The 17,153-nt window shown below is 36.8% G+C and overlaps 1 non-coding gene across 1 annotated transcript; it reads right to left on the bottom strand.

Moving 5' to 3' along the window:
- Positions 1–12,707: 12,707 nt before the first annotated feature.
- On the bottom strand, positions 12,708–12,812 carry LOC142599629 (U6 spliceosomal RNA). The gene has a single exon (XR_012833207.1). It is a non-coding gene; the product is annotated as a U6 spliceosomal RNA (small nuclear RNA).
- Positions 12,813–17,153: the final 4,341 nt, after the last annotated feature.

Raw genomic sequence — 17,153 nt, forward strand, 5'->3', positions numbered from 1 at the left:
ACTGACATTTTCATTATAAACGCCTATTTCCAGTGCGTCATAACTCAGCAATAGGCATTTGCTCTAGGCTAAACTAGTAGAAGAGGTCTCAGACTGGGAGAAAAATGTTTTAATGTGTGGGGACGTATATGTACAAAATGCAAAAAAAGAAAAGAAAGAAGTTCCAAGAATACAAACAGATCTGGGAATTTTCTTTATAAGGGGCATTTTTTCTTACTTAACTAAATGATCACCCTTATCTAAAAAAGTAGACTGAATGGTTTCATGTAATCATTATGATGGTTATAGTGAATAAGGGATTCAGACAAGATGGGTTGTTGTGACAAATAACAGATCGTGATGCTATATATAGGCTATATCTGCATCTGTAGCTTTCTACTATTTTGATTTCTGGACTCCTAAGGCATTTTGCATTGTATTGCAGATCCCCCTAGAAATTTCACACATGTGTATTATCATAGAATCATCATAGAATCATAGAATGGTTTGGGTTGGAAGGGACCTCAAAGATCACCTAGTTCCAGCCCCCCTGCCACAGGCAGGAACACCCTCCGCTAGACCAGGTTGCTCAAAGACAACTAATCTAAATCTACCCTCCTTCAGCTTAAGGCCATTACCACTTGTCCTATCACTACTTGCCTTTATAAACAATCCCTACATTATATATAAACTTGCCTTAGTTGTCTTTCTCAGGTCACAAAAGGAGTAAAGTGTGGGTCCCAGAGGCCCACAACCAACAAACACTATTTGGCTTATTGGTTGCTGTTCCTAGGACTACCACTAGCACAAGTTAAGTTATAAACTTTGCTCAGTATTCTGCCTTCTCTCATTTTTAATGCCTAAATGAAGTGGATGAAATTCAGGTTACATTAATGTCAGTAACATTGTCAATCAATTGGCAGATTTGTTCACTCACTGTGATTTTGGATTGACAGCATTAGCCTGGCTGACCTGCAGATGCACAGTAAGTACAGACTAGCAATGTGCACGAGACTTACCATGTGCTTTCAGGGTCAAACAAACAAACAAAAAAAGAGATCTGTGCCAGAACTGTGATTTAGAAAATTGTTATATGCCATTATGTAGCAATTTGGGGTAAGAAAGAACTGGCTGTGATGACTTTGCTAAAATGTTTTAAATTCTGGTGGAATCCTGCAGGCGGCCTACATTACAGCTTCTTGGACTCTGAGGTTTAGATACAGAGAATGAAAGCAGTGTATGAAAGTCACACTAAACATCTCTAATCAGCCACAGCTTGTAATTAGGCAAACAACTAATCACCTAAGTATCTTTGTGTTGTTTCTCTCCATCCGCCTGTAAGCCTCAGTGGAAGCTTGTTGTATTTATTGGGTAGTAAATCAACATTAACATGCTTCAACCAACAACATGTTTTTTAATTCTCTATTACAATTTCAAAGCAACTGCCTTTTCAGGTAATACAATTCCCTGCTACTATCCTATGGCAGTGGCACTGGCTTGCAAGATGAATGTTAAAAGAAAATGCCCTCTGACTGACAGGAAGGTCTTTTTTTTTTTTTTTTTTTTTTAACCTCTTCCCACTGTTTAAAAATAACAGTGAAAGGATTCTGTGCTTCAGAAGTGAATGGTGGGTGTTTTGTCAATAACCAAAATATATAAACTTCCTATAAGGAATCAATGATGACTAAGTGGTAATGATAGCTGACTTGACTAACATGAAAATACTTAAGTGATGTGGAGCTATCAGAAAGGATGCTGATAATTTTGACGGGGTTCAGAGAAGAGCTGTGTGCATGATTAAAGGATTGGAACACATATAATGAAAGACTCCAATAGGTCCATTTACTTAGTTTATCAAAGATGACATCAAAGGGTAACTTGATCACAGTCCCTGAACAGGTGCTCATGAGAAAAACTGCTTTTTGAAATGGAGTCTTCAGTTTAGCAACCAGCAAGAACCAGTGAATGGAAGCTGACAAATTCAAACCAATTATGAAAAAGGTTTGAAATCACATATTTTAATATAAAGAATATATAAAAGCCTAGCTAAATATCTCCATTTCCTTGGTAAACAAATTCAAGCTAAAATAAGGTGGAATTAGCTAATAACAACTGTAGTTAACCACTGGAGCAAAAATAGTGGATTCTTCATCCTGGGAAAGATGCCCTGTGTTTTCAGAATATAAACATTATTTCAAAACAAAATATTTTGAGGAGAGTCTCATGGCTTGAAGTACAGTGAAATTCAGGTTAATTGACCACAGCACTCCTTTGTGGTTGTGAATCACAGTGAAGCTGTGAATTTAACCATCTGATCGTTATCCTTTTTCCTTATTCCACAGTCTTTGCTAAAAGCACTGTACTTTCTGTTCTCTTACTTCAGGTTAGCTCCTGATCATACTATAAGCATGTGAACACCTGATTTGACCAAGTTCAGCTCATCCATGAAGAGAGGACAATATTTTCCTAATGTATTGGGTTTGGTAGCAGGGGATGCTACAGGAGCGCCTTTTGTGAGAAACTGCTACAAGTTTCCCTGTGTCCCTATGTTCACGAAGAACTGCAGCCCATGGGAAGGACGCATGTTGGAGAAGTTGGTGGAGGACTGTCTCCTGTGGTAGGGAACCCATGCTGGAGCAGGGGAAGAATGAGAGGACTCCTCCCCCTGAGGACGAAGGAGCAGCAGAGACACCGTGTGATGAACTGACCACAACCCCCATTCCCTGTCCCCTTGTGCTGATGCGGGGGAGTAGGGAGGGAAATGGGGAGTGAAGTTGAGCCTGGGAAGAAGGGAGGTGTGGGGGGAGGTTTTTTTAAGATTTTGTTTTATTTCTCATTATTCTACTCTGTTTTGCATGGCAAAAAATCAGATGAATTTTTTTCTGAGTTGAGTCTGTTTTGCCCGTGATGGTAATTAGGGAGTGATCTCTCCTTGTCTCTATCTTGACCCAGGAGCCTTTTGTTGTATTTTCCCTCCCCTGTCCAGCTGAGGAGGGGCATGATAGAGCAGCTTTGGGGGGCACCTGGCCTCCAGCTGGGATCAACCCATCACACCTAAGTTTCTGCAGCATCTAGTGCACTGAAGCATCCTCAGCGGACCATTTGGATGCTGCCACAGTACAAACTGATGAAGAATAATAGGTATTTGAACAAACTGAAAGATTTATACTGGATGGCTTAGAACTACCTTTTGCCTTAAAACATCTGTCTGAAATTAAAAATTCAGTAACAGATTTCTGTCATAATAAAAGGAAACAGGCTTAAAAACCTCTTCATATCTCTTACACAGATATTCAAGTACTTGTTTTGTTAAAAATAGCAGAATTATCATAAAAATATTTTAAATAACCATTTTAATAAGCAATTAATAAGCAACAATGGGAAAATGGAAATAGGTAAAAGGGGAAAGGTTGTGCTAGTGATATTTTTATATATTTATGCTTAGTAAAAAAGACCTGACTCAATATCCTAGAAAACTAACTAGAAAAAGGAAAGGTGCACTGGGGAAAAGTTTAAACACTTAAAAACTAGGCTTGTGTCATTATTAAGATATCTTTATCAATGATTAGAAAACAGAAATTACACTTGTATATTTATTTTCCTACTCTAAGGTCACAGGGAAAAATAACCCTCATCAGTCCTTTTCAAAGATGTGGGGAGAGAAAAACAAAACAAACCAATCAAACAAAACCTTTTTGTTTGTTATTAGATACAGGAATCAAAAGTAGATTTGAAGAGATGGCCAAACAGAAATACCAGGAGTGGAGAAAGAGGGAACAACCCTCTTGAAAACAAAATAAATAGTAAAGAGAGAAAAGATTAACAACAAGAAGGCAATACAACAAATGATTTATTAACATTGCAGAAGAGAACTGTTTTGATAATCAAAGAAACTACTCTCTCCATAAGGCATGTGTTTTCTCCAAAGGCATTCTCTTTTGTATGAATATATGCCTTAAAGATAACCACGCAATGCCTGTTAGTTACACCATTTTTTTTCTTTTTTTTCTTTCTTTTTCTTTTTCTTTTTCTTTCTTTTTCTTTTTCTTTTTTCTTTTTCTTTTTCTTTTTCTTTTTCTTTTTCTTTTTCTTTTTCTTTTTCTTTTTCTTTTTCTTTTTCTTTTTCTTTTTCTTTTTCTTTTTCTTTTTTCAGAAATATATTTCCAATAGGTATTACACATGGTCTTTGAGTCAGTTTCACAAAGCTTGTACTTAAAGTTCTCTTACCAGAGGTGAAAAACATGTCCCAGTTTTAAAGATCTATTATCCTCACATACTTGCCCTAGTGTACACAAAGTCTAGTAGATAAGTAAAAAGAGAGTGGTAGCTGGTTGTGAAATAGCTACAAGACAGAACATGAACCCATTTTTTTGAAGGTTCCCTTCTCCTTGGTGGAAAGGACAATCAGCTAATGGCATTTTGTTAGTGTATGCTTCCCCTAGCGTTGTGTCTTGAAGGTGTTGAAGCACCAGGAGAGTGATTTACCAGGTGACACAATGACTAATCCAAAAACATTTTTTGTGGGGAGAAGTGAGTCTTCCCTCTCACATGCAAAAGATAAAAAGTGTCTAGGAAAGTGCAGGGAAACCTCAAACAACTTAGTTTTCTCTGATCAAACACGTACCAGCTGAGTTTGGGGCAGTAAATTGGTTGGGTAGAAAAATAGGGGACTTTCTTCTCCAAGCCTTGGCAGGAATGTAAAAATGGGGCTCCTAAGGACAAAATGAGTGAGAGTAGCAGTTTGCTAACATAGGTTTCAATTGCTAGTTCAGGAACCAGCTCTGATTTATGCTGGACTGAACAGGTGCCTGTGCAGATCTGATCTGAGTTGACTGAAAACATTACTCTTAATCTTTGTAAGTGTTGGAGCAGTCCCAAGAGCCATCTGGCCCTTCATCACCTCTGGGATTTGCTAGGAGAATAAATATTTTGAGTAGCAGGGACAAATATTGGAAATACGTTCTCCTCAAACATTGGATATCTTATTTTCTGTTATTCTTTTCTGAGGAAAGAATTTTCTTATTAAATATTATGCATATACACTCTTAAATTAGTCTCACACTTTGGCATTTTGCATCTTTTGTTTTTTGTAATGATGATGCATTTTAATGAAAATTACTAGGACTTCCTGCTCAGTAATCATTATTTTTCTCAACAGCTACCATATGAATAATTCAGAAAGGGAGAGAAAAAAAAAAAAAAAAGACTTGCATTTTGCTAACCCTTTGCTAACTCTTTGGCAAAGAAAATCTTGATTTGTTCTATTTGAGTGGGAGCTATATAGTGACAAGAAAGACAAATAATTTTGATCTTACTCAAAGACTTCTCAGTTTATTGTTATGCTGAAATTCCAAAGAATACAGCTGAAGAGAAACAATGCTTTTTAATTTTTCTGCTTACCTTGTTTCAAGTTTTTTTACTCCTGTGATATTAGCTTAAAATATAGAGATAGCTTGGAATAAAGAAATGCATTACTGGATAGGATTTGATTTTTCATGCTTCATTTTTCTAACAGCTTCAAAAGATAATATAATGTTCCCTAAAGGCCAAGTATTTTGCACCTCTTTGTGTAATAAGATACTTTATACATGTATTTTCACACATGAAAAAATTGTACATTTCTAATACATTGGTGTAAATATACTGCATATAAACATAAGTTCAATCAACTAATTTTAATGACTCCTTTATATTTAAAATGTCTCAGTAATAAAGTAATGAGTCACATAGTGGTAGCGTAAAACACTGTTAAGAACACAGAGTTGTCATCATATCCAAAGTATTTTACATACAGTTGCTGAAAACTAGTTGAACTAAAGAGGTGAATCTTGGCCTGGAAAATGAAATTTTGTGGGACAGATAGGTTAAGGATTATTTGTTGTTTGTTTTTACAGTCAAGTGCAAGCCACGTACACTACAGCTACTTAATAAGCTGCTCAAAACCTGCATCAGCAAGGCTTGTCACCTACCAAAACTAAAAAGTGCAGCATTAATATATCATCTCCTACCAATTTAGTAGACCATGCCAATGACCCAAATACACTCTACACCCCACTTTAAATGCTCACTGAGGGGTTTGGACTCTCTTCTGAAGTGTTTGGGGCACATGCAGAATAAACTATGTGCTCAAAGTAATATGAGCATTTGCAAGACCTTACTAGCAACTATATTTTGTATAGGAAAATGTGGAATTTGCACATGCAGAATTTAAGTCACACTAATTTTTGGAAAGTTAACTTCTTGAGGTACTAGTTCATATACTTAGAACTGCTTAGTATAGAGATTATAAGAAGGGGTTTTACTGTCTTGTACTTAGTACTGGAACAAAGAGAGAAATAACTTAATATTCATGAATCAAAATATTTTCATGATAAGAACTCCCAAAACAAACATTTCATTGACATCTGCTGAACAGATGATAATATAAATAGAAGGCTTGTCCTTTCATTAGTAGGAATCTTATGATTTCTATAGAGTGATTTGCAAAGCAGCTTTTAATGACTTTCAAAAAGTGAGAAAGAAGAGGTATATGCAGGCTGAAAGAAAACTGTGTTTATTAGTGTTTAAACACTGTAGTTTAAAGAAGACGTAAAGCTCCTGTGCTTGTGATCATGAAGCTTATAATTTTCTTTGTTTCAGCATTAGTATTAGATGCCTTTAGGACAGGTTGAAAATGGTCTGCATTTGTTGAAACAAGAGGTAAAGTTGGGCTTTGTTGCAGTAATGGAGTAAGAGTGTTCTAGAGAAAAGTTGTCTAGATAAATAAGAACAACTTATCTACACTGACCCTTTGGTTCTTCACCCGATTACGAACAGAGAAGATAATGATTTCAAAATGAAATACTTCTATCTCTGTAGCTATGGCAATATAACTCATTCCCTTATGGGTGTAATAATGCTGAGCAATGATAAAGTCATACAAATACATAATGAATACAAATCATAGGTAATATTTAGCTAAATAATTTGTGTTACATAGATATATGAAACACTAATTTAAAAACTCATAGCAACCAAAGGGAATATCATTGAAAAATAACCACGAGCAAGAAAGAATCAGTTTGATGAATTGGGCCATATTAAAGTTATTTTTTTTCCCCTCAGCAATAGAAGAGATAGAACTTTCATGTTAAAAGAATAACATTTTTATCATCAGAAAAATGAAAAATTAGAGCCTATTCCTTGAGGAAGAACTTTTACATTAAAAACTACTGGTTCCTTTGGAGACATTTTCAACACAAAGCCATTCAAATTTAGGTAAAGGAGGAAAATAGAAAAGTTCAACACTGAAGAAAAGAAAAGATGACATATACCTAGATATTTCCATCTCTTCGGTATTAGTCACAAAATGGTTTTGATTGGGTTTGCTCACTCCTGTCAAATGGCATGTTGCGTAATTAAATCTGTTATAGGTCAATTAGAAATGTAACCTGTTTACTTATTTTAAGTTCTGTGTGGGGACCAGTCAAATATAGCATGCACAGTTGCTCCTCAACTATGTTATAAATTGCATATATTTAATCCCAAAGAACATGAGACAACAAACTGCCTGCAACCCAAATGCAATCTTGAGCCTGTCTCGTCAAAGTGAATGGGATATTTCAGATGTACTCCAACAGCTTCAGGACTTGTTTTATTGATATTAATGACCTGCCATTAGTGGGAAATGGAGAAAAAGTTCACAGTGATGGAGATTGTTGTAGATCAACTTATTCTAGCTCATATAACCCGGCATTAAAGAAAAAAACTAGAAAATAGCCTGATCAGAAACAGGGATGATTCTTGTCTCATTAGTGAGCTTTCTCAATTGGTATAGATTTAAAACAGTCCCTGAATTGTTTTAATTGCTTTCATGGTCAAATATTTTGTTTATTAGAGTCTACCGATATATGAACATAAATATGTATAGATGCATGTATTTACACATATCCATATTTGATATTCACAAATTATACATGCACAAAGCATATGCGTATATATACCTACTCGCAAACATGATGAGAAAGATGGAAGCTTACTGTATATTAATATGTTAATCCAATTACCCTGTATGTACATGAATGAAAGATACTCTTCTGCTAAGAGATTAACATGAATATTTAAATAAATGCAAGGGAACACAAAAGGATAACACTTTTTGTAAGATTAAGGGCTACAGTGAACTTCTAAAGTTCTATGCAGAACTGTAGTTGTGTGTATTTTTTCAGCTTTACATGGCAATACATGATTGTGTACATACATATGATGGCATGGCATATTTAAAAGACATTTGCATGTCACCTGAACTGGAGCTGAAGAGAAAATGCATTATAATAAATGCCAATATTTTCATTGATTTCAATGTTTTTGCTGCAGGCTCCAGGCTCTGTTTAAAGCATATGGGCAAATAACCATTTGAATATAAGAGAGTTGAAAACTGAACTCATAAAAGAGCTAATTTGTGGGAAGGTGAAGTTCTCTGACAGTTCTTATGTTATATCATCTTATTCTCATATTTTGTAATTATGTTGCATCACGTAGTTACGCTATTTGTTCAAATTACTCTTAAATTACAATCAAATATTATTACTGGCACTTAGTACATTGCATGATGTATTTAATTGCCATTGTGTCAAACATAAATGATGTTTATATATCCCGTGGAATAAGCAGTCTATTGAATATTTGTAGAATATGTCTTTTATAATTTGATTTGCTAGGGATTTTTTTTTTTTTTTCTTTTCCTCTTTAGTTTGGAAAAGCCATTAGTGCAGATTATAAACTAGTAGCATGCAAAATCTGTGTCTTAAAAATATACTTTTGACTCACTGAAAAAACATTTCCTATAAAATTAAGCTTGTTTTTCTTATAGTCAAGTAGTTCAAGATTATCAGACAACAATCTATGGTTCTTACAACTATCAGTTCTAAATATTTGGTTTTCATGCAATTTTCACAGTATATATAGCTGCCATATACAGGTATTCCACTTCAAAAAGAACTGGGAAGAATGTTGGCAAAAGAAAGTATCAGGCTTGGTTACTTTTCATTACAGTTCTGTTCTAAGTAGAATACCTTTACAAAAGTCTAGCTTTCTAAAATAATTATTTTTAATAGTTACTTAGTTATAAAACTCTGTTAGTCTGAGAAATAAGTAAAAGTGTCCTCCTTTTTTCCCTCCAATTAACATAATCTCTAGGTATGCAGGCAGGGTAAATGATGTGATTCAGCATCTCATGGATTTGTATCAATTGAGGATTACTGGCTCTGCTTTACCTGCCAGTAACAAATGCTTTCCTAATTTACTTTGGTTTAGCCTACATCTTTATCCTCTTTTGGTTTTGTTTGCTTTTCTTCTCTTACTTTTTATTCAGAACATTTTTGTTACCCTATCTTTTCAATTTATTTGAAATAGTCAATACAATATCAGACCGTAGTGTATTTTCTCTTTAAAATAGATGTTTTATTATCTAGCTTTGTGGTAGTAAGCCCTGTATTGTGTAAGTGGAGTTCGACTGAATGCAAATTCTCCAGCTGTGTTTATTAGTTGGTAGAAGTTAGTTATGTTGTCTGTTTGCCAGCTAACATAATGTCTGCTTGCTTTCCATATAAAGATAAAATAATTGTTTGTAAAGTGTACCAATATATTTGCTACAGGCTTTCACTATCAGTTGGTTTTTCACTAAAATTTTGAAAAAATACAGCCTTTCCACACACATACTCTCTTCATAAAATGCATTCAAGCAAGCAAACACACAAAAAATATTCTTAAAGAATAGAAGATTGTTCATATTTTGTACCAAAGTAAATCAAGAGAGTAAAATAAAAGTGAAAATGAAGGTTATAACCATGACTTACTGCTTACTGTCAGATTAGACACATCATCTGGAATAAAAAATGGTTCAATTTTCTTTCCAGACTTACTTTGCTTATATATATAGTCTTACATAGTCTTCTAGGCATAGTTCAATTTCATAATCATACAATAAAAACCTTGTGAAGACTCTCTACTTATTTGACTTTTTGATCTTCTTGTGTTATTTTTGTTTTTGCAGTCCTCTATGTCAGTCCTCAGTCTTTTTTACATTCCCAGGTAGTCTCAGTCCAAACTAGCCACAGCCATTCTCATTACTGGCTTGCAAAGTGATTCCTCAGACTCAGTGATAAGGACAACAACAACAGCGTACCTGACATTAGAGCATTTGCTTCCTCTAAGTTGAATTCCTCTATTGTAACTATCAAGATAAATGTGCATTACCATTTCGGTATAAATCCTGAACAGATGCAGTGGTATAATGCAGCCCTGCTGAACGTCTTCCCAGACGTTAAACCTCTTTGCTGTTCCTTTCTGTTGTTGCAACTGCTGCTTCCCACTCACATTAAAGTTAGGGCAGTGAATGACCACATTTTAAAAATGTTAATTGACTACACGTTTGTCTAGAAATTAAGTGGCAAAGTATGTAGGATACTTCATAAATGTGTTGTTGTTTCTTTGTTGCATCCATTTCCCTCTTCCTATTACCAATTAAATCTAACATCTGCTTTTTATTTTTTTATAAGAATTTATCAAGTTTAAATATTTCATGGAATTAAGGAATTAAGGATGTAGATTCTACAGGACCCCCCCAGTTTGAGTTGTTATTTATCTCCACCTCTTCTTATTAAGCAAATTTTCAGTTACCTCTCTAAATATTTTAATAACACAAAATATTTGTGTTTTCAGAAATTGATTTTTGGAAGTGAAAGACTAACAAGGAAAAGGCAAAGGCTTTGTTATGTGAAGATACGGTCACAGCTGCTAAGCCAGGCTCTGTGAGTACTGATCTCTTCCATACTTGAGCAATCCTCCATTTAAAATTCCTTGAAAGCATGATAAAGGGTAGAGATTCCTTCTCAACCCATATCTCACCATGAGTACACCCCAAACTTCAGAAACAACGTACCTTAGTGAGGCATCAGAGAAGACATCGGTATAACCATTTGAAGTATCTTCACTGCAGATTTTTTCTTTAAATGCACTGTTGACCAGCTGAAATCAGAAAATATGATTGTCAGAATCACTATATTTCATTGTAGTTTGTCCAGTCAGACCACCTTACATGAAAAACGTGAAACGTAGAAGCCCGTTACCAGATGGTTCTGCTGTGACTGAGTTTTGGTACCAATCTCTGTTTCCACAGAGAGGCCCTGATAACAAGTGAATGTCGCAAACACCCGTCTTGACATGGACAGGAATGGGCTGCTGATGAGGGAGTTTTGACCAAGAACGGAGCCTGCGGAGGCAGGATAACGTCTTGTGAGACCACTCCTCTATTCCTGAAACACGTAAACAAAGACCATCTGTGCCCTGTGCACCATGTGCCTGTGACAGATCACCACTCACTTGGTCAGCCCTGAAGGTAGGGGGGGGCAGTGAGACCCCCAGGACACCCACAACCCACCAACTCATTCCTAGAACATTTCTGAACATTCCTGAGCACATACTGCACCTGCTCAGTGATGACAGACCCTCGCCTATGGGGCGGGCACATTGGGTTATAAAAAGTTTTCAGTTGCGCCCACCACCTGAAAACTAGAACTGTGAGCACAGAACATCGCTGGATCGAAGGGTGGTGATATCTTTTCTCTCTCTCTCTCTTTTCTTTCTCTCTTTCTTTTCCTCTCTATCACTCTCTTTGTCTCTAATTTAATGTTCGGCACATTAGGGTAATATCGTCACATGTTTTGCTAAACGCTTACCTTTCATAGTTCTGCTAGATTTTCAGCATTGTTATGACCTTTGCCAAGCCTCTATCTTTTGTAGTTCCACAGAGTTGTAAGTAAATTTATGATTAGTTTGAACCTCTAAAGTTGTTACTCCTGATTACCATGCAGAGAATTTAAAAGATTTAACCTCACACTAACCCCCTGAGTGGGACGGGACACATATACAACCAACACTTTTTTAAAAAAACTCATTCAGAATACCTCTAGAAGATATACCCAATCTCATTTTAGAAATGTCAAATTAATTAATCATATACTTTGGGGAGGCTTTTTTAGTGTGTAACGGACTTTAATAGTTAGATATTACACTTACTTTTGAAATTTCTCTAGCAAAGATTTCTCTAGCTTCTTCTCCAGCAAAGTAATCATGTTATTTTGTGCTGTTATCAGGAAGGTCTTGAAAAGCACCAAAGTTCTGAATGTCTATTTTTCATGATTAGGGACTTTTATGGTGAATATTGATGAGGATTCTCTTCAATAACTCACATGGATCAAAGTTTTAAAAATGCATTATTTTCCTAGCACATGGATCTGTTCTGTGATCTTATTTTCATTATACTTTCTGAGTACAATGAAAAAAAAGTGTTTGCTGTTGTTTTTCCGTTCTCCCCATCCCGCTCGGGGAGGGGTGAGTGAGCGGCACGTGGCGCTCAGCTGCCGGCTGGGCCTAAACCACGTCAGTCCTTTTGGCGCCCAACGTGGGGCATGAGAAAATTGAGATAAGGACAACAATTGGAAGAGGTAACGGGCAAAACATGAACAGAACATAGCTGGAGAGTGAAGTAGTGGTGAAGGGACTAGAGGTAGATTTTGTGTGTGGATTGTCCACTCTTGTTTGGTGTTGTGATAGAGTTGTTTTGATTTTGGTGTGGGGAATTCTTTTTTCTTTTTCCTTGTCGATGTGATTAGTGTTTGTGAAGTTTTTGTGTTGAATGTATATTTTAATGATAATTCTTAAATATGTGATTCACAGAGGCGAGGGGTGGAAATATGGAACACTTCACGAATTTGCGTGTCATCCTTCCGCAGGGGCCATGCTAATCTTCTCTGTATTGTTCCAATTTTAATATACGTGCTGCCGAAGCGAGCCTCACGTTGGGTGCCAAAAAGGGACTGTGGTGGGTTGACCCTGACTGGGGGCCAGGTGCCCACCAGAGCCGTTCTATCACTCCCCTCTTTCACTAGACAGGGAAAAAGAAAAAAAACAATGAAAAGCTGATGGGTTGAGTAAGGACAGGGAGAGATCACTCACTAATCATCATCAGGAGCAAAACAGACTGAATTTAGAGAGGAAATTCATCTAATTTATTACTAAGCAAAACAGAGTAGAGGAATGAGAAATAAAATCAAATCTTAAAACACCTCCCCCCACTCCTCCCATCTTCCCAGGCTCAACTTCACTCCTGGCTTCAACCTCCGCCCCCCATCAGCAGCACAGGGGGACAGGGAATGGGGGTTACGGTCAGTTCATCACACGTTGTTTCTGCTGCTTCTTCATGCTCAGGTGGAGGACTCCTCTCAACGTTCCCTTGCTCCAGCATGGAGTCCCTCTCACGGGAGACAGTCCTTCACAAACTTCTCCAATGTGAGTCTCTCCCACGGGCTACAGTCCTTCATGAACTGCTCCAGCGTGGTCTCTTCCATGGGGTGCAGACCTTCAGGAGCAAACTGCTCCAGCATGGGTCCCCCATGGGGTCACAAGTCCTGCCAGCGAACCTGCTCTGGCGTGGGCTCCTCTCTCCACAGGTCCACAGGTCTGGCCAGGAGCTTTCTCCAGCGTGAGCTTCCCATTGGCCACAGCCTCCTTCAGGTGCCTCCACATGCTCCGGCATGGGGTCCTCCACAGGCTGCAGGTGGAATCTACACCCCTCTACACCCCCTCATCCTTCCTCCATGGGCTGCAGGGGGACAGCCTGCTTCACCATGGTCTTCACCACGGGCTGCAGGGGGATCTCTGCTCTGGCACCTGGAGCACCTCCTACCCCTCCTTCTGCACTGACCTTGGTGTCTGCAGAGTTTCCTACATCTACTCACTCCTCTCTCTGGCTGCAAAAGCTCCCTCTAACTGTTTTTCTCTTTCTTAAATATGTTATCACAGAGGCTCTGATTGGCTTGGCCTTGGCCAGCAGTGGGTCCATCTTGTAGCCGGCTGGCATTGGCTCTATCAGACACAGGGGAAGCTTCTAGCAGCTTCTCACAAAAGCCACTCCTGTACCCCCGCCCCCTGCTACCAAAACCTTGCCACGCAAACCCAACGCAAAGTCTCACCCTTTTAATATTGAGACACAACACAGTTTCTCTTTTATTCAAAATAATTGTTTTATGTAACCGAAATTGTGTTGCTTTTTTTGCCAGATAATCATAGAAAGCATTATACAACATTTACCTGTGCTTCAATACCTTCAGGTTAAACAGCTATGCTGTTTCACAGTCTATTTTCTGCAAATGTAAGTTGCAAAAATTCTTCATTTGTAAGTGATTTATAAAACCATTAAATAGATTTAAAATAAAAATTATTCTTTGGTAAGTGCTGCTAGAAAATGCCCAGCTCACTGACACCTAATCATTGGCAGATTTCTAAATATAGTGAATTAGCTCAGAATAAATTTTGTATGTTCTCTGCTACTTTTTTATAATACAAACTTTAAAAATCATACTTTAATGTCAAATGCCATGAAGAAATGTAGATATACTATAATAATAGAATCACTTATATTTGCATCATTTATAACCCAGTCAAGAGAAGGACAACCAATTGCTTTGATATGATCTTTGTTTCTGGAAACCATGCTTGTTGTCAGTATTGTAACATTTTTTTTTAAATTTTTTAGTGATAAAGTCACTTTTCCATTGTTTTGTATATGATCAGTACCAGGCTGAAGGTTTTACAGTTCCCTAAGGAGAAATCTTCTAGATATTGAAAGTAAATTTGAAATATACCAGTCTTTTTTGGAATATGTTATTGAAGTCATCTTTTATTGCATAAACCATTTTTTCTGGGAATTCAGTATGACTGGTAATTTTTACACTCTCTCTGACTGACTTGGCTTTCTATGTGTATACTATCACTCTAGCATGTGCTTCACCAAAAGGAACTTTCACCAGGTTTTCTTCCCTTTTTTACCTTACCCCTACATCAGGAAAATGAGAAACATTTGCATAGGGGTTTTGTCATTTGTGTGCAATCTCTTATTCAAATGATCAGGACTAGTACTAGAAAGAAAGTTTTCTACTTTGCAGTTTATTTCTCAGTCTCTCCTTCTGGTGGCAGAGCTGCTAAAACATGCTTCAGCATACATGTTTCTGAGAATCAGAGGTATCTCCTATTGGATGAACACACAGAGAAGTTTTTCTGCTAGGAGATGGTTTTTGTTTGTTTGTTTTTTCTCTAGAATACTTTCGCTAAGCCACAGAAATCTTCTTTTCAATCACACAGGCATGTTTTCATGGCTGGAGGTGACACAAATGTCTGTAGCAACAGAAAGGAGTGCAGTAGTAGTACAAATCTTTGGGATATGCTAAGACTTAGAATTTACTTGTGACTTTATTTATACTATAACAAATAGTGCCAATTTATACCCAACTGACTCATTATTTCTGAAGACTATCCTGCAGTTTCTGGAGGTGATGTTTGCCTTATTATCAGTGGAGCACATGCATTTTTGTCTGTGTTGGTTCCAGACAATATTATGATCTCCATGAGTATCTAAGGTGAAGTATCACCAAGTATTGACATAAGGAACTGCAGATTTTCTGAGAGAAAAGACATTTTTTTCAGATGTAGCTCAGGGATCTGGCCACAGTAAGGGGCATTTTTCCTTATATCATGAATAAAATTAAGAGAAGAATCTGGTATTTTTATATCAGATATGTTGAAACTAAAATATTTTTTATACTTGTGGGTTAACAAATTAGAAGAGAAGTAATGATATTACCTACTACTGGTAATGTGTGTTGGAAAAGCTTAACAGAGGGAAAACCTCAATGTCTGGAGGAGAACATGAAGAAAATAGAGAAAATACACACGAACCTACTTTCTGTTTGAGTATTCCAGAAGTTTAATTAGAGAATTTAGACACTGATGCTTGTCAAGTATGCTGTACAGAAGGTAACTTAAAACTAGTTCCATTCAACTTACATTATTAGCTCATTTTTGGTGTTGTTTGGTGGTTTTTTTTTAGTAGAAATGTTACTGTTCAACAACAGTTGTATTTTTGGCATCCTCCAGCTTTATGCATTCCCTAGGATGAAATTTTGTGAGTGGGAGAGTTTGCATTTAACAGTATATTTACTATAATTTTTGTAGACTTTTGTCTCACACATATAACCTCAAATATGTGTATATGTTCTGACATATATATGTATGTAATTATATTGGAAAACATTGTTATGTTTCTCTCTTTGCTGTTCTCATGCTTAATAAAACAGGTCAAGGATATATGTCATATGTCAAGGAGTATTTAATTTTGAAAAATAAGTTGCAAACATAGTCTACAGATGACAGCACTGATGGGACTGGTATTGCAGTCTTTTGTTCTGTGGGTTTGGGGTTTTTTGTGTTTGTTTTTTGTTTACATAGCAGTGTGCTGCTTCCTTTTGAAATCTGCAGTATTTCAGTTGCAAACCAGTTTGTGGTCAAAATACCATAGACCCTAGGAAGAGTACATACATACTGTTGGGCATTGGTCACCTTTTCTAGCTAGTATCTTTACTCTTCATATGTTCTATGAAAAAATCCAGCCCATGACTATTGAAGAGATCATCAATATGTGCCTGGGTCTTTCTGAAGCTCTCAGTGTCTATAGCAAGACCAGAAAAATGGGAAGACCAAGGACTGTATCTAAGCCACTGTTAGACAACTGAACGGTGACTGCATTTCATGATACACAGTGGGACTGGAACTCCACTGTTAGGGAAACATGTGTTTCCAGTTTTATGCAATGTTCTTGCCAAACTAAATAAGCAAAATATGGAATTCAAATAAAATCTATTAATAGCAAGTAATTAATTACTGGCTTGACTGAAATGTATGAACCATTCTTTAAAAGCTTTGCCACCTAATGGTTTCAAAAGGCAATGTTCGGTTAGCTTTGTGGTGTCAAAGTATTAGGATAGTATTAATCTCTAAACAAACTGCTGCATTAAAATTCCAGTTGAATGGTTAATACCAGAGTATCAAATCATTCCCAGTCTGAAGCTAGTGTTGAGACTACATCTGCAATGCTAATGAAGGCTGTATTTCTAAGTGATTGGTGGCAACGGTAGAGAACATTTTTCCCCTCTGCAGAACTTTGCAGGAAACATTCCAGTATGATTTATGCCAGTGATTTCCAGATAAAAAAGTTGATAATTGTGACCAGAAGCCAGCTTGATTCACACAGCTGTGTAAATATGAACTAATTAATGCACAATACAAACCTTGGGATTTAT

This window comes from Balearica regulorum, chromosome Z (genome assembly GCF_011004875.1).
Source record: "Balearica regulorum gibbericeps isolate bBalReg1 chromosome Z, bBalReg1.pri, whole genome shotgun sequence".
Classification (NCBI taxonomy): domain Eukaryota; kingdom Metazoa; phylum Chordata; class Aves; order Gruiformes; family Gruidae; genus Balearica; species Balearica regulorum.